Here is an 18,396-nt window from a genome sequence, read left to right as displayed (position 1 = left end):
ATGCCATTTATTTTCTAAGTGTTAGTACGCTCAGTGAAACTGAGTCCAGCACGAGGGAGACCCGACTCAGGAGGAGTAGAGGTTAGTGAGGCCAGCGTCTCCACCGCAGGAGACAGTGCGCACGGATCTGCTGCGCCACGCATGGATGAAATAATAAAATAGTAAATACGACTACAGTACCAGAAATATGTGCAGAATTAAGACTGTCAAGACGGCCCAGTGTTTGGTGGACCGGGTCGGGTTCATTTCCTACACCTTGTTCACTTAGCGTACAAGTCCTCCATGTGTTCAAATAGCCTACGCATCACATGAGTTTGCCCACCTGGCAGTGTTCCTGGGGAGATGGATCCTTGCGTCCCACCTCCTATGTGCCATGGCTGTCTGAGCCTCAGCAAGTACAGACGCACAGATACTGTATGGGAAATACAGAGGATGACACAGAGATCACAGAAGTGCATTTTTCATTCATTTCCCATCCTCATGTGTAACAGAGGTTAAGTAGCCTGCGAAGTAAACAGTTAATAGTGTGAAAGATGTGAAACATTATCCACATAAATGATCAAACTTTTATGGAATATCAGCGGCGGATATAATTAGGTTTTCTCATAGACAACATCACAGACGTATGCCAGAAAGTAAAGTGGAAACTTTATTTGGTAAGGTTAGGTGAGTTTCGGCACTTTTCACTTCGAATTTTCCACGTTTAAGAGCCAGAAAATACTTTGCTGAGGGCCCGCACATTCTCACGTTTTCTCAATAGTGTGTGTGAAGGGCCGCACGTTCTCACGTCAAGTTCATTTTTATAAATCACACCATGTGCAGGAAAACAAGCGTATGCAAGAGTTTCGTGCGTACGCAACGTTTATACATGAGGCCCCAGGGCTTTTCAGAGGGCTTATGTTGCTGTAGGCACCTTACTTTAAAAGGTTGGGACGTCTCAAAGAAAGCCTACAGTGGCATTTGTTGACTTTACGAGGGCATGTGCTGATACTTTGGGGTTAATTCAATGGAGCTTAACTGTCACAACGGAGAATTCATTATACATGTGCCAATAAAAATTAACTTATTTGTCATCATATAGTTTATAAGTCAAACTGTCCTAACTTTTTTTTTTTTTACAGCTATTGTTCATAACAAGGGTTTTGTTGTGACTGTGAGATAGATATATATATATATATATATATATATATCTCAGTATTGAAAATCAAATTGAAAATCAAAAGCCCTTGATCAGAACATGTCATGATCTAGTACAGTGTGTAGAGCAAATGATAAACCCCTGCAAGAATAATTAAAAACAAGCTTTACTGTAACAAACACTTCATGGATGACGTGTTTGGAGTACAATCTCTCCAACAGCGAGCACACAAAGTCAACAATTAGCATTGAAAACTGTAAACCCACAGCTCCATGTACAGTGCCATTCATTTTCATTTTGTCAGGAGGGCTCATGGCTTTGTTAGCATGGTGATTTTATCACACAGGATGCAAGATATACAAAGACATTGTCAATGATTAAATGGACAACACAGAAGCTCGGGATAAGGCTGCATTGCTGTGTGTGCCAGATATCTACAGACAAACAGTGAGAGGGATTAACTATTCAGAGTGAGGGAGGAGTAAACGGGGAGGGGGGGTTATTCACTGGTCAGTATGGTTAATCGCAGTACTGGGGCAGAGAGGAGAGAAAACAACAGCTGTGGACAGGATGGGATTGTTTCAGAGAGTGAGCCTTAGAAGTTTGGCAAGCACTTCACTTCTCTCACCTTTTCTGAGAGCAGCCGCATCCTGGATACATTACTCCATCTTCAGCCTGACCTCAAAACATGACAGTTAGGACATACTATCCAATCAAAGGGTTTAAATAGTGCTTTAAAAAGGGATAGTTCACCCAAATTACAAAAATATAGATATTTGTGCTGAGGTTTTGAGATATCAGTCCCAATACAATGGACTAGGGCAGACAGACAGACAGACAGACAGACAGACAACTATATTGGGATTGAAGATTTTGGCTAAGCCCTACAATGGCAGTGAATGAAATGTAATATGTGGTGCTCAAAGGATTCAAAACTGAAATTAGCAACGCATCTTTCCAGAAAAAGTGCTCCCAGTTACGGTGGGTAATATTCAGGTCTTGCCGTCAACGGTTGTTTTTTTGGAATATCTAGGAAATACTCCCTATGAAAATTGTGGACTTTCCAGAATAAGGGCCTGGGCAGACCAGCATTTCGAAATAAATCTGCACAGAGCTTTTATGTACTGATCAACTTTGACACACAAATTTCAAATCTTGACAGTGCAGGCCTTTGAGAGAACAGAGAGCAGAAGAGTACAAAGAAAAGGAACCTACCATATTAGCTGTATGGCACCATCCAATTGTATATAATCTGGTTTAGCTGACATATGAACTGGTTTGCAAAAGAGGCATGGTTTACAATCATTGGAGCCTTCCATTTCTTTTTTGATTATAAAGAAGGTTGAGGTGCTACATAAATACTGTGAAAGTATCAAAACGTTCAATCCACAGAGAAATGCCCACAGCCCGCATTCAGAAACTCTGAGGACTTCTGTATGGTAGGTAGAGAGTGTGGCTACAGTGCCGTTACAGTCATTCCCAGGCTGCAATGACTGTGCAGAGACTAGAGTACACAGATGCAAAAGACCCAGAAACCTTGTCCAATCAGAGCAGACTGAGCTTCTTCGGGAGGGGGGGACAGAGGGTGAATACAGGTACCGTATATTAAGACAGACAGTATGAGATAAACTATGTTGTTGTTTTTTTAACATAAAAAGCATAGAAACAGGTTCTAGTAGAAGCCCGAAACACAAGTATGAACCTGAAAATGAGCATGATATGGGACCTTTAACCAGCTCATTGCCACCTAGTTTGCTATCAGGTAGCAAGCCCCCTAGCCTGGCAAGCTATTTTGGCCGGCTAGCACAAGCATGTCAGCTGGTAGATCACCACCACAAAGGCAAGCCAACTACTTCCGCAAGTAGTCACTATGTCACCAACCATCCAGCATCAACTATTTTGTGAGGATGTGTGACTGAATTTTGATTTGTGCCACTTCATTAAGTGCACTAACCAGGACATTGGTAATGTAAAGACATGTTCTAGGACAAAATCTTGGCCCAAGACACTGAAACTATCGGTCCAGGTACAGCTGAGGTTAAGAGAGAAAATGTGTGTGTGTAATGTGGATGAACTGACTCTTTCAGTCAGGACTTGTCCTCTTAAAAAAGGCCATTAACTGAAAGAATAGTCATACTGTTTGAACATCTAAAAGTAAAAGCACAACATGTGACACATTTCTCATAGAGGGATCCCAGCAGCACACTGTGCACCGTGCACAGGAGAACATCATGCATTTTCTTTATCTCTCCATACACCAGAGATGTGACACCCCCTCCCACTGTGCACAGTTGTTGCTATGGGCACAAAGCCTGGAGTGGGAGGATGCTAACAACCAACCACGTCAGCTCTAGGTCCACACACTGCCCTGACAGAGCCATATAAAGAAGAAACAAGTAGCATATTCGAGTACATTAAAGGAAACAGAAGAATCGGTTTGTAGAATCTACAAAAATACCTGTCTGGTTTGTGACCTAATGCCGTTTTTCCACTGTATAGGTCAACTAGACTTTCCTTTAGCAACAGTTGCAGATAGTACCCGGTACCTTTTTTGGTACCACCTCGGTTGAGGTTTCAACTGAGCTGAGCAGATACTAGATGGTGGAGTTAAAACACCGCAGACCACCAATTGGTCAGAGAGAATAGTGACTAGCACGACATGGGACATCCTGAACAAATAAATTAATAACAAACCGATAGGAAATGGCCTTCAGCATTAATGATACGGTTACACATTCACAACTAGAATTAATACAGTGAGCTCTTTATATGCAGTCTATGGAAAAAAGGGCAAGCAACACAGAAAACCAAAAGTCAAATCGATTAGATAACTGTATATGATGGTAATATTACACTGCACTGGTCTAAGATGAATATTACAGAGTAAATTATGCACAATGACAGTCTCACTTACTTCCATATTATCTTTGTCGATGTAGGTCTTCTTTATCATGTGATTTTCATTTACCTTACTGATACGTGACTCTCAGGTGAACCGGAAGGAAACAAGAAGAGCGTTGCTCAACGTGAGTGGAGTCAAATTGTTGACTCCGCCCACATTGAGCACCACCCCGATTTGCAGATTGCAGCGGGGGGGTACTTAAAGTCATTGACATACTGTATATTAAAATGTAATATTAGTATATAAAATTGTATATTGTTGCAGCGGGGGGGTACTTAAAGTCATTGACATACTGTATATTAAAATGTAATATTAGTATATAAAATTGTATATTGTTTTATTTGAAAATCACTACCATAATTGATTACCAAAAGAGATAGTTACGCAGAAGACATAAAATTCTTGGATTAATTTCTTCAATGTTGCAGCTAAGGATTCACGATATATCGGCATTGCCCACGTCATATCAGATAATCACATACTTGTCCCTGAAGTCTGAATAGAGATGCTTTGTACGCAACACACATTCAGTTTCATGCATGAGTCCCTACAACACATAATACATTAATGAGACGGCTATTATATAATAATTTACTTTGATTTTCTTTTCTTCATTTAACACCAAATATTGGTGTTCATGTCTCTTTACTTTGCCTATCATTAAATTTAAAAAAAGATCAAATCCAGCATGAGGGGATTTGTTTTTGGATTTTTAAAATTACTTTTTTAGGAATTAGAGCTGAAACAAGTGGGCAATTAATCGACTAATCTGTCAAAACAAATAATCCTTTTGGTAATAGAAAAATCATTAAATTCTTTTATGCAGAAATGCTAAATATTGGCCAAAAATAGTTAAGTTGTTAAAGTAATCCTTCCATCAAAGATGAATGCCCCTTTCCTTTTATATGACCTTTTTCTAAACCAAACAACTGCCTGCTCATTTATACCAGGTAGTTTGGAGGGCTCTCTGTGGGGCTCTGAGGCGCAGTACTTTCAAGAATCTTATTAATAGCAAATAGCCACTTGTGTTGGGCTGAAGGATCAGATGCTCTCTTCAGTTAGAGGCTTAATTTAGTCATGAAAACACCAGGGCAACCAACAAAAGGCCTTCATTTACGGAGTTCCCGGTTACAAAGAAGACTTCTTAAAAGCCTTACGGGTGATTTTAATACACGGCTTCTCAATCACCGCAGTAATTAGCACTCAGCATTTAGTGAATACTTAGTAAGGATCCTTTTTGAAACAGGAAGCCATATGGAGTGAAATCCACAATGTGCATTTATTTGTATTTGATAATTAAATCAATGACCAGTATTGTGGGTGTGAGGTGTAAATGTAGCAAAATATTTGCCTTTTTAAAAGGTCCCATGGCATGAAGATTTCACTTCATGAGGTTTTTTAACATTAATATGTATGCCCCCAGCCTGCCTATGGTCCCCCAGTGGCTAGAAATGGTGAAAGGTGTAAACCGAGCCCTGGGTATCCTGCTCTGCCTTTGAGAAAATGAAAGCTCAGATGGACCGATCTGGAATCTTCTCCTTATGAGGTCATAAGGTTTGCTCCCCTTTCTCTGCTTTGCCCGCCCGGAGAATTTGGCCCACCCATGAGAGAGAGAGAGAGACATCATGGCTTTCAAACGAGCAAAGTGGCAGTTGGTCAAGGCCACACCCCCACCCTCCACTTTGCCCCCCCCTCTCTCCTCCTCAATAGCTACAGACACAGAAAAGGAAAGCTCATTGTGGGACTGGCTCTAGTGGCTGTAATTCTGCACCAAGGCTGAATTTCAGGAAAGAGACTTCAGATACAGTATTAGGGGACCACAAAGGTCTATATAAAAGAGACTTCAGATACAGTATTAGGGGACCACTAAGGTCTATATAAAAGAGACTTCAGATACAGTATTAGGGGACCACTAAGGTCTATATAAAAGAGACTTCAGATACAGTATTAGGGGACCACTAAGGTCTATATAAAAGAGACTTCAGATACAGTATTAGGGGACCACTAAGGTCTATATAAAAGAGACTTCAGATACAGTATTAGGGGACCACTAAGGTCTATATAAAAGTATCCAAAGAGCACCATGTCATGGGACCTTTAAACCAAAACATAGCAGTGTAGATTTAGCCTTGATGTCTATCTACAGAACATATAATACAGAAAACAATGCTTGGGTCGATTAAGAAATGTGTCATTATGTAATTCTTTAGTTAAATGCTCAGCAATTGAGTGATACCAAACATACAGTACTGATGCTTATTTATTGTCAGTGTTCATATCTAGAATTTATTGACAATGTAATACATTGTACATAATGTATAATATTATTACATCTTCCTAAATAAAGTTATTTGTTTAAGATAGCTGCCTTCACGGTCATGTCGGTGCCCAATCCACATAGAACAGATATACTTTCATTCCAGCTTTTTTTCACTTTTCCCTTCTAAAATCAGTAGAGTGTCTTAAAAGTACCACATTAATCGGGCTCTAAAATATATATAGAGAGAGATGTTAACAGGTGTAAAATGGTAAAGTATATAAAAAAGGTAAAAAGACAATATAAAAAAAAGGTAAATATGCGTTCAGACAATATGTCGTACCAACACATTAATTTTAAGCATACCCCAAGTTTAAACTGGCCTGAAGCAGGTGAAAATGAAATGCTGCAAAGGTCATCACTTTTGTATAATCAAACTATTTTGGGAATAATTGAGGCTAATCGCACCCATTTCGAGATGTAAGTGCTGTGTGATTATGTGGCACCTTTACAGCGTAAAAAGGAATAAACTGCTGCTCTATATTTTAAAATAAGTGTCCCACCACCTGTTGTTAAATAAAATTGCCCTCAAGTGTTCGGGGCAGGGAAAGCTAGAAAAAGTTTTCACACCCTGTGACAATTTCCTGGCCGAGGACAAGATGAATTTGAGAAACCTTGCTGCCCGTTTGATCCCGATGGACTGTGCACACAAGATGAAGGGGACAAACCTGCTGCCCGATGTCCTTGTACACCTCCGCTAAAGAGTTCACAATAACAGGCCATGGGTGATTAATGCTGACAAGCCCTGGCTTTTTATGGATGCTAATGGTGCAGCGTGTGTGTAAATGTGTGTGTTTGCCGCTGTCACCTGGCCTGATGCCCCTGCTGTTGCCGCTGCCCCCTGAGTCCTTAGTCACAGACTCGTCGTTCTGTAGCTCTCGCCTCTCCATAGCAACCAGAGGTGTGTGTGGAGTCAGGTAAACACATCTTAGACATTCTTGAGTTGAGTAGACTGTTTTTTTTTTGATTGATGCACGGTTATATCATACCTGTTAACTTTAGGATTTGAAAATAAGGGGAATTTTCTGGTGCCCCGCCTGGGCCATCCCACTACCCCCCCAAAAACAAAATCAAATATGTTAATGCTTCAAGATGTATCGATAACAGTTTAGAAAACCTCACGCTTGTCAGGCTCAGCTCAACATCTATTAGCATCAGCATCACACAAAGTATTTGTATTCTCTGCTTGCGTTGAGTTCAGCAGTAGGATCACAAATCATAAAGTCTGGGGGAGGGGGGACTTGCTAACAGATGAGGACACCTGCACTTTAAAACCACAGTTTTCTGCCTCAGTGTTCCTAAAATCCCACTGACTGTTGAAGTCTGAACATCACTCTATTCAAAGTATCTGATTCAATCTCAAGATGATCAATCAAGGTGATGCAATTAGAGTAGGAAGCATGGCAGAGGCTCTTTTTCCACATCTAATCAGGATGGCAGGTATTAAGAGAGGCCTGAGATGCATCCTGAGATAAGGAGAGAAAAGAGAAGCTCTTCTTATTCTATCATCAATAGAGCAGTTTGTTTCTTCAGCCGAGTCCCCTCCCAAGTCTCACACACACACACACACACACACACACACACACACACACACACACACACACACACACACACACACACACACACACACACACACACAAAAAGTGTATCACACTAAAAGCCTGTGGAACCTATAGAGGAAATCCACTCAGTATGGCTCACAGTACATGTGCAGTCACAATCGCCATTGGCGAACAAACTAAGCATTTAAGTGAACTTTCCCTCCAGCTTTCAGGTCAAAGAAATCTGTCTTTGAGTCTCTCAGTTTCGTGAAACAACTATTCAACAAAAGGAATACAGAGGTTTCTGGTTAGAAATGTCAAATGTAAATTAAAGCTGCAAGAAGTGATGGACGGGCCCTCACGCCTCCTTGCGCATCGGCGTTACTGGCGGACGCCGCTCCTTGCGGCCGTGCATTTGCGCGGCACTCAGACACTGCAAATCGTCATCAATGAAAAGGGAACTCTCTGCTGAGTTCAATGATATCTCACAAAAGACTCTACGTCATACAGTTCATTAGCTGTGAAAGGCAGCGTGGCTAAAGTATAGGGGGCGGGCCAAACCATGACCAATGAAAAAGGAAGTCTCTGCTGGGTTCAATGATACCTCAAACAAGACTCTACCTTAAATGTGTCACCAGTTATAAAAGGGGGCGTGGTTTAAGCATAGGGGGCAGGCCAAACCATCATTGAAGCCATCATTGAATACAAAACTCTCTGCTGAGTTCCTCACACAAGGGTCTACCGTAAACGGTTCAAATGTTTTGAAAGGGGCGTGGCCTGAATACATGGGCATGGTTAAAGTATAGGGGCCGGCTCAGTATCACATGTAGACCACACATTATGAGTTTCATGTAAATCGGATTATGTTTGTCATATAAGGCAGATTTCCTGTTGCCAGCCGGGGGGTGCTATGACCAAAGGTCCATTTTGGCCTATAGATGTCCTCAGGCCTGGACCCTTGTCAATTGTGAGAAATTTTGGGCGGATAGGACAATGTACCATAAAGTTATAAAAACTCGTTCATTCATCGATAAATCCTTCAAATGGCTGCCACACCACACCGTTTGACGAAATTTTTTGCTTTTAAAAACTTTTCATCGTTAAGGTGTTGTGTTGGATGGTAAAGTATAACACCTTGACTTTTAGCCCTACTTCCTTTTGCCACTAGGGGGCGCTATGATTTTAAGTAAATATCGGCCTTTATTTGTCCTCAGGGTTGGACTCTTATGAATCCTGAAAATTTCGAGCCAATTGGTCAATGTACACTCAAGTTACACCCACTTCCTGTTTCAATGGCCCCCTACAGGAAGTTGGTCCTCTATAACTTGATCGGATAAAATCTCCAGGAGGAGTCCCTTAAATTACGACATGTGGAAATGGCCAAAATCGCACTAATTTCAAACTTTCAATTCAAAAATGGCGGACTTCCTGTTGGGTTTAGGGTATGGCTCCAATGAGCTTTTTTTGTACGTTGTGACATGCTACATATGTGTACCACGTTTCGTTAGTCTACGTTAAACGTACCGCAGGGGATCAATTTGTCAAGTTCTGTAGGGGGCGCAAGCGAGCCATTATTGTGCACCTATTCCCGAAACCCTTAAAATACATACATTTTCACCAGGCTTGATGCAACCGACAATTTTGGTGAATTTTTGAGTATGTTAAGCCCCTCAAAAAGGCGATTCATTCTCGTAATAACAATTCCTTCAGTTTCAATAGGGCCTTCGCCGCTGTCGGCTGATGAAACCATGTCACCAGGGTAGCTAACCACATAACTGTAGAATTATAATTTTGTATCCAATATGTCACTATGAATTGAGGATGAATATGTAGCATTGCTGGTATATGATCATTGTACTTTATGACATTGTGTTAAATGTTACATTGAGGACGTGTGAAATAAACGTAAACGTGGTAGTTTGCTGCTGCCTGGGAACTAATTCCTCCATCTCATGCACCCAACCTCATAAAACATTTAGTCTGTCAGCTGGAAGTTCGATCCCTGACAGCTTTCACTGAAAGTGGGTTCTCTTCTCTGTGATATGCGTCGAGATATTTTAATGGAAATACTTTCCCTTGGTAATTTTGGAGAGATCTGTAATTGTTCCTTTGGTGTCAGGCAGCTATTTTACCATGTTGATGGAAATTAACGTGCAGGCCTCCACTGGCCAGTCAGAACTTTGATCCAGTCATACCCGAGACCAGCAGGTAAACTGGGATTCACAACCACGTGGACTCGGCTTAAGTTGTGGACCTTTAACAACACCACTTGTGCAAATTACCTCTTTTATTCTGACAGCAGAGCGGAGCTAATGGGGTCAGCGTTACAGCTCGCCATGTGCTCTACAGACTGACACAAATCTGTTAGGAAGCGAATGAGGAATTACCCCACAAGAAGTCAGTCCTGGTGCGCTGCGGCCAAAAACAATCACTCTGTTTGGCAGGAGTTCTGTAGCTGGGGGGAGGGTCATTTTAAATGTTGCCGAGTCACTCAGAAGCAGAGGGACTGCTTTGACTGACAGGTTCATAAGAGTTAGTGGCGCAAGTGAACTATTCTCATCTTTTACTCAAATTACAAAGTACAATGAAATATCGTAGAATAAATAAAATAGAAATGTTTGAAGGGACTTACCTCAACATTGTGCCTAGGCTTTGTGGGCCCATGTGACCGACACAAGTCCGCAGTTGTCTGGAGCGATTGTCTGAGTTTGTCCAAAAGACTAGATGGCAAATTAAAATGCACTCAACAGCAGAATAACAGATTTTTTACAGTTTCCTTTGCTCATTTCTATAATATTTTGTTGAGTATCCTAAAGTATTTTATATAACATCTGTGTGTTAGAACAGAATATCACTGGAAAACAATGCGTAATAGGTCTGCTTTTGTCTCAGCTGTCTTTTTGAATAATGAAATCATTAACAGTAATACTAATGTTCTCTTCTTAGCCATAGAGAAACATACATACATACACCGTGTGCGGTGTCAGAGTTTGTGCTGTTGTTGTTGTTGGCCAGCTCTGTCCCACAAACCTCCTGAAGCATGTCTACATGTGATCAGCAGCAGGGTCAAGCTTTTAACATAAAAGGTCCATCCCTTTCCTTTTTTAAATGGGAAATCCTATCTGACAACTTCTTTTGTGGCTTCCACTTATCGGACATGTGATAGTTACTCAGTGACACTGCCTCAAGCTTAAACTAAGCACTTAATTGCATTTGTTCTCTTCACAGTCCTCATCTTGGTCCCAATAAAGGCAGAATAATTAACAGCATAGAGCTCCAATAGCGTTAATTCTATTTTCAGTAATTCAGCATTACTTTGTAGACGTTCCTGCTTACCTTTCTACAGAAAGCACATGCTTTAGTTGGCGGCGAGGATGCTATTCTGTTACATTAAAGTGGATTGGATGTAAACCAGCTCAGGCTGTCGAATGCTTCAGTGGTTTTCCTACGATCAGGTGCGAGATGGAGAGAAGAGTTGGCCGCCATCCAAACCTGCTGTGTAAGCCGAAACAGGGACTCCCGGTGGTGGTGTCAAACAAAGACTTAAGTCATTTTGAACTTGCGCGGGACAGCTGACCTTTGACCTTGTTGTTTCGACCTCCCTGGTCCCATTTGTTTTCTGTGATCGTTCTCCTGAACTTCGTCAAAGAAGAGCTTTGTCGGCCTTGCCCCTGGATGTTTCTCAATTTACTCTTTTTGATCTTTATGACAAATACGTACTGTTTCTTCCTCACAAAGCTGCTGGTCAAACCTAAAAAAACGGTAAGGGACTCGAATAAAATCCCTTTACAATCAGGAACTAAAATGCGGAGCCATTTATTGCAGTTGACTCGTCACTGCCGAACCCTCAGCATGTATGAAAAGTAATTTAAAAAAGGTGCTTTTCGACTGCAAGAACTTTCCCATGGAACCAGGAACCTTCTGAGGAATAGGGCTGGGCAATATATCGATATCATGATATGAGACTAGATATTGTGTAAGATTTTGGAAATCGTAATAAGACATAAGTGTCGTCTTTTCCTGGTTTTAAAGGCTGCTTTACAGTAAAGTGATGTACTTTTCTGAACTCACCAGACCGTTGTAACTGTTCTATTATTTGACTTTTCCCCACTTAAACATTATGTCCACATTACTGAAGATTATTTATCTTAAATCTAAGTGTGAAGATATTTTGTGAAAGCACCAATTGTCAACCCTAGAATATCGCCGCAATATCGATAGAGGTATTTGGTCAAGAACATCGGGTATCTGATTTTCTCCGTATTGCCCAGCCCTACTGAGGAACGTTGCGTTTTGACCACAGGGACCAGGGTCTAAATTAAATTCTGGGGGCTTTAGTTCCCCTGATCGGGGTGTAGTACTTTCTGAACAGGAACCTCCTATGTGAGGTTTGCTTAGCGGGTGAGCTAGAGAGCGAGAGAGCGAGAGAGCGAGAGAGAGAGCGAGACTGAGGTAATAAAACTTATACGTATTTGCTGATGGCTTTTTAGCGGTTACGATCTGAAGCACAGTGAGACAAAAGCCATTTTGTTGTGGTATTTTCAGATGAAACGGAGCGGCACACCTCACTGCGGGCGGCAGAGTGTTTCACCAGCAGCCCTCATCGTGTCATGTTGCTTCATACGTCAGCAGACTGATGGCGTTTTTCCATTACACGGTACCTGCTCGACCCGCCTCTGCTCGCCTTTTTTTGGTTTTCCATTACGAAAAAAAGTACCTGGTACTAGCCAAAAGGGACTCTTTTTTTTTTTTAGTATCACCTCCGTCAAGGTTCCAAGTGAGCTGAGGCGAAACCAAAAAGGTGACGCGATAACCTCCAGACTTCCGATTGGTCCGACAGAATATGCACTAATCAATGCTAGCAACAGACCAGGGGTGTCCTCAACAAACCCGCCATTTTTAACCCTTGTGTTGTCTTCCCGTCCACCAGGAAATTGTTGTCCTTCCGGGTCAAAATTTTGAAATGTTTTTGGCACTTTTTTTCAATGCATTTGACACTTTAAAAGAAATAATAACTTTTCTCAACACTTTTAAATTCATGGTCAATAAACCTAATTTATATGACATTGTGCCTCATTTTTGAGTTAAAAAAACAAACAATGATGAATTGTTTTTGACTAATGGTTGGGATCAGAGGATGTTGAGTGAATCCTAGACTGCTATCTGTCAAAGTTTAGTCAGCATATGTTTTGGTGTCGAGCCGAGCCAATTCTAGCAGTGGATAAGCGCCATAATTTGCATAATCTTCACAGGTCTTTAGACCGCGGTAGAAACACACACAACAAATTAGTTCTAACTATCTGTTTTGATTGGCTAAGCCTCAGCATACCTTAACCATAGATTATTATAGTGTAACACCTTTCCATAATTATACTTTAATATGGCATGCAAAGATTTTGTAGAAGGTGAGAATTAATAAAAATAAAATTAAATAAAAAAGGTTCTTTGGCACCTGGGTAGCTCACCTGGTAGATTGGGCGCCCATATGCAGAGGGCTCAGTCCTCGACGCAGCGGCTCAGGGTTCAATTGCGACCTGTGGCCATTTGCTGCATGTCTTCCTCCCTCCCCCCCCCCCTTTCCTGTCTACAGCTCTCCTGTCTATTAAAGGCTAGAATGCCCAAAAATAAATAAAAAAATTAATTTCTTGTTGACTTTTCATTGGGCGATATTCTGGGGATTTGCAGATCTGGACAGTCTTGTCAGGCAGCAGGGTTGCAAAAATAATATAGCAATACATTTATTGGGGGCTTTTAAACTAACATTGGACCCGATATAAAGTAGAATCTTTGAATGCTTTGAATCTTTTTTTTCCTTTTTAGTTTTTAGAACAGCCGTTTCTTTTGTAATAATGTCAAACGTTTTTGGGCCAGATCATTTCAGATGAGCTGGACTTTTAACGGTGACCAGTCCATCAAAATAATCGGCACACAGCCCAGCAGTTTTCCTGCATGGGGCCGAATGTAAACACAATCTGATTTTAGTTATTAGCACTGTAATATGTTTCTTCAATTCCTACAGCATGTTCTTGGCTTCTATCGCCCTACGCCTTAGTTCACTTGGGTGCCCCGGTTGTAAATCCCACTCCCAGTGTTGCTGTATTTCTGCGTCTGTCATGGAAACTGGAGCACGACTGGGACAATTACAGGAAGACGGGGGCCATCCAGCCTCGCTAACCTTTACATAAAAACACCTCTGTAACGAGAGGATGAAAACTTTATTTTCAGAGGCTCTTTGATGGAGTTTTAAGCTGCGGCGCAGTTGTTCTGCCCTTCCTGCAGCAGCGTCTCTGGAATCTTTGGATGACACTGGAAACAGGTCAGTGGAGTCTAAAAACGGACGTCGGCCCTCCCCAACAGCTATTGTCTCCCGTCAGTCACACCCTTTTTCCCCTCACACAGCTGTTTCACACGAGGAACATGACAGCTGGTTGCGGGGAACGTGCATGTTACGGAGGTCAGGGTAGCGTGGAGGCACACAGAACTGTGGGAAATCCCAGGACGGGAGGCTCTGGAAGTGATAAGGGCCACTGGATGATTCAAAGTATCTGTCAGCTATTAAAACAGTTAAGATAAATGATCATTCTTTTGGTTTTGCTTTTGATTTCTTATCTCTTATAAGAAAACCGAGCATTTGCATCACAGCCCCTGAACTGTGGACCATTTTAACGTATTGTTTTAACCACTGTTAACCACTGTCGCCCTGCATTTGTTCATTCTCGGTCTTATTCATCTTTTATTTGTAAAGCACCATTAAAACTGTGCTCGATTGAAGACATTTTTAGTCGACTAACACTCATTCAATTGGATCAACCAATCGATTGTTGATTTAAAATCGACAGATCTGTAAATCTGAGTTTCTCCGCAAAGACTCACACAAAAGCACCACTTTAATAATTCTTGTGTTTTCCAGAGATGTGCTCGTACGTTTCTTGGAAATAAGTCATTCAGCATGAAAAAAAGCATAACTAATCGACTAAAGAAATCTAAGTTGACTAAGACCAAAAGTCGACTAATCGACTAAGAGGGAGCAGCCCTAAAACTGTGGCAGAAATAGTTTTATTGTTGTTATTTATCCGTATTTAAAATCATGCTGCTGTTTAACTAGCATAAACAGTCCAAACACTCATGTGTTCAAACGCAAAACTTGGATTATTTTAATTTTTTGTCTTCTATATGCTTAAATAAATCCAATCAACGTTTCAATCAGTCACCGCCCAGCCCTGTTTGGCCCTGCGTGAGGTTATGTTTTTAGCTTGGTTGCTCTCACCCTCTATGAGCCGTTCGGGGCCTTGAATATTTCCATGGTGGACAGCTGTGATCTAAATATACAGAAGGGCTTCCTAACTTCAGGAAAAAAAAAAAAAAAAAGATAGAAGGAAGGGCCAGATTCAGCAGGTTTCCTGTAAGAAGCATCCGTCGGTAACTAAAGAAAAACACACAGTAAAAACCGAGGCAATATGCAGACTGCTGAGGTCAAACGGGGCAGAGACAGTTCAGGGATTAGCTCACAGCCTTTCGCCCACAGCCACACTACTGTTCTCAGGTCTTGCAACACACACACACACACACACACACACACACACACACACACACACACACACACACACACACACACACACACACACACACAAGTGTGTGAGTATCACACTAAAAGCCTGTGGAACCTATAGAGGAAATCCACTCCGAGATTTAACTATAAAAGTATGGCTCACAGTACATGTGCAGTCACGATCACCGTTGGTGAAGCATTTAAGTGAACTTTCCCTCCATCTTTCAGGTCAAAGAAATCTTTCTTTGGGTCTCTCAGCTTCGTGAAACTTGTCTTTGCGTTCCCTTCACACTCAGGGTGCATTTTTGTGACAGATTGAGATGAATTGTGTGAAAGAGGTGCTCTGGGGACACCCTTGAGAGGTGTCGCTGTGGGGCCCGTGACGCTCTCTCCGGGAGCGGCGAACAATAGGGGGAACCAGCTGCTGTGGGAGTCGGTGTGACTCAGTGGAAGAGCTGTTTACAGGCAACGGGCCGCTGGGCTCAGGCCGGACACCGGCCTACGTCAGCTCTGCCGCAGTTTATCGCAGCGTGGCCCTGCGGAACGTGTGTTCACAGGGAAAGAGTCAGCCTTTATCGCAAGGTCTCGGCTGATGCAGGGTGTCCATATGACACTCTGAATACAATGAGGTTTATCTACAGCGTCTGTTTGACGAATAGGATAGGATTATGCAAGTTGCAGAACATTTTAGGCCTGAGACTCAAGGTGCACTAGGGCTGTTGGATCGAATTCCGAAAGTCGAATATAATTGAACAGTGAGAAGAAGAAAAAAAAAAAAAAAAAAAAAAAATCAATACTATTCGATTGTGAATAGGTTGGTTAACGTTAGCTAATCTCTCTCTTCTCATGGCACGTCTGACGAATGATAAGTTACAGGAGTGAGAAACACAAGGCATTGTGAGCAAACGTTACATACCGAGTAATGTTAGTAGGGGGAGTGGCAGGATGGGAAATAGTTTTAACATGACTTTAAAATCGACATCCACCGAGCCAAAATGCTTAGGTTATCAATAGTTAGCTCGTTCTGGTATCCTAACTGCGTCGCGAGTTAAAGGAGCTTAGCTGGGAGCTTCATGGAGACAGCTAAAGTTAATGTTAGCTGTCCTACAGCTGTCAGAGTTAGCTTCCACTTCATATATTGCCTTAACAGCTGGATTCTCAGTTACGAGACAATCTGCAAGAAACAGGTTGCTTTTAAATCACAAAAAAAAAGTATTGACAGCACCGTTTGGCTTAGTTATCAATGCCGTTAGCATCTTAGCTAACACTGTTGTTACTTAATTTATGACAAATGGTTTCGGCTGTGCTTTCTAACATGATGTCATTGTGCTAACCGAGCACCGTTAGCCTTTACAACAGAGCCGCTACACTAAACTTGTTAGATCATGTTTCATTATAGAGGTCTCTGTTGATGTGTGTTTGTCGCGGTGTGTGTGGTTGAATATAATGTAAACAGAGAGTGGCGTGCCAGAAATGCAATGAGCCGTGACGTAGGTCTCCTTCAAGGTCATGCTGGTGTTAAAAGTCCCTTCAGTGGACAGAATATGTAACAAAAATCACATGCTTATAGTGGCATTGAAAATGCATAAGCCTGAGTAGTGTAGTACATATTTATAACAGGCTGCATATGTGCATTAAATATTCAAATATAAAAAAAAAAAGAAAGAAATTCAAATGGTATTATAGAGGAAGACTGACCGCTCTAAATTGCACCAAGATGGTTAAACTCAGGGTATTTTTGTAGCTTTGTCTCACATTGACTAGGAAAAAAACAAAACTCATTTCGTACCTTAACGGCCCCTTATTGTTAAAAAAAAAAGAAAAATAGTGTGATTTCCATGTCTCTCTTGTAGGGCTGGGCGATAAAACGATAACGATATGTATCGCGATAGACACATAATCAATATCAATAGAAAATGTGGTCGATAAAACGTTCGACAACTTGTTTTTCTTCATCAGAAGAAACCAGAGGTTGTGAATCAAGTTTGGTTGCATGAACAAAGGCCCTCACTCTCTGGCAACATAGCAACGTGGGGAGTGACACTCTAACAGCCAATCATGTAACAGTATCATGTTTGGTTGCGCCACATCGCTGTCTCGTGTTCTTCAATAACAGAACCGGCGTGGAGTGGAAAGTGAGTGCCGCAGCGAGCGAGGAAATTGTTGATAAAACAGGAAAAGTCAGTATGGCAGTTTTGGGGATTTTATAAGTCTGACTGTAGTCAGACCAATGTCGTCAGACCAACACTGGTAATACCATAAACTTGTTTTACCACTTTAGCCGCGCTCACACTTTCGAGCACAGCCGTATTCGCCATCAAAGTCCAACAACATCTGCAGCTGCAACACGGCACAAGCAGCAGACCGCCATGGAGAGGTACTCTGCATCAGCGCCTTACTAAACGCTACAAGCAGCAGACCACCATGGAGAGGTACTCTGCATCAGCGCCTTACTAAACACTACAAGCAGCAGACCACCATGGAGAGGTACTCTGCATCAGCGCCTTACTAAACGCTACAAGCAGCAGACCACCATGGAGAGGTACTCTGCATCAGCGCCTTACTAAACACTACAAGCAGCAGACCACCATGGAGAGGTACTCTGCATCAGCGCCTTACTAAACACTACAAGCAGCAGACCGCCATGGAGAGGTACTCTGCATCAGTGCCTTACTAAACACTACAAGCAGCAGACCACCATGGAGAGGTACTCTGCATCAGTGCCTTACTAAACACTACAAGCAGCAGATCGCCATGGAGAGGTACTCTGCATCAGCGCCTTACTAAACACTACAAGCAGCAGATCGCCATGGAGAGGTACTCTGCATCAGCGCCTTACTAAACGCTACAAGCAGCAGACGACCATGGAGAGGTACTCTGCATCAGCGCCTTACTAAACGCTACAAGCAGCAGACCACCATGGAGAGGTACTCTGCATCAGCGCCTTAC

The 18,396-nt window shown here is 42.0% G+C and overlaps 1 long non-coding RNA gene across 1 annotated transcript in view; it reads right to left on the bottom strand.

The window, feature by feature from the left end:
• Positions 1–26: 26 nt before the first annotated feature.
• The window catches only part of LOC114548641 (uncharacterized), a 30,735-nt gene continuing 12,365 nt past the window's right edge, over positions 27–18,396 (bottom strand). The window contains exons 2-3 of the long non-coding RNA XR_003691379.1: positions 323–412; positions 27–130 (exon numbers count right to left, since the gene is read on the bottom strand). This is a non-coding gene — a long non-coding RNA (uncharacterized LOC114548641). The remainder of the gene's footprint in view (positions 131–322; positions 413–18,396) is intronic.

This window comes from Perca flavescens, chromosome 21, assembly GCF_004354835.1.
Source record: "Perca flavescens isolate YP-PL-M2 chromosome 21, PFLA_1.0, whole genome shotgun sequence".
Lineage (NCBI taxonomy): Eukaryota > Metazoa > Chordata > Actinopteri > Perciformes > Percidae > Perca > Perca flavescens.
The sequence above is the reverse complement of the archived record's forward strand: the minus strand, read 5'-3'. Positions and strand labels throughout refer to the sequence as shown.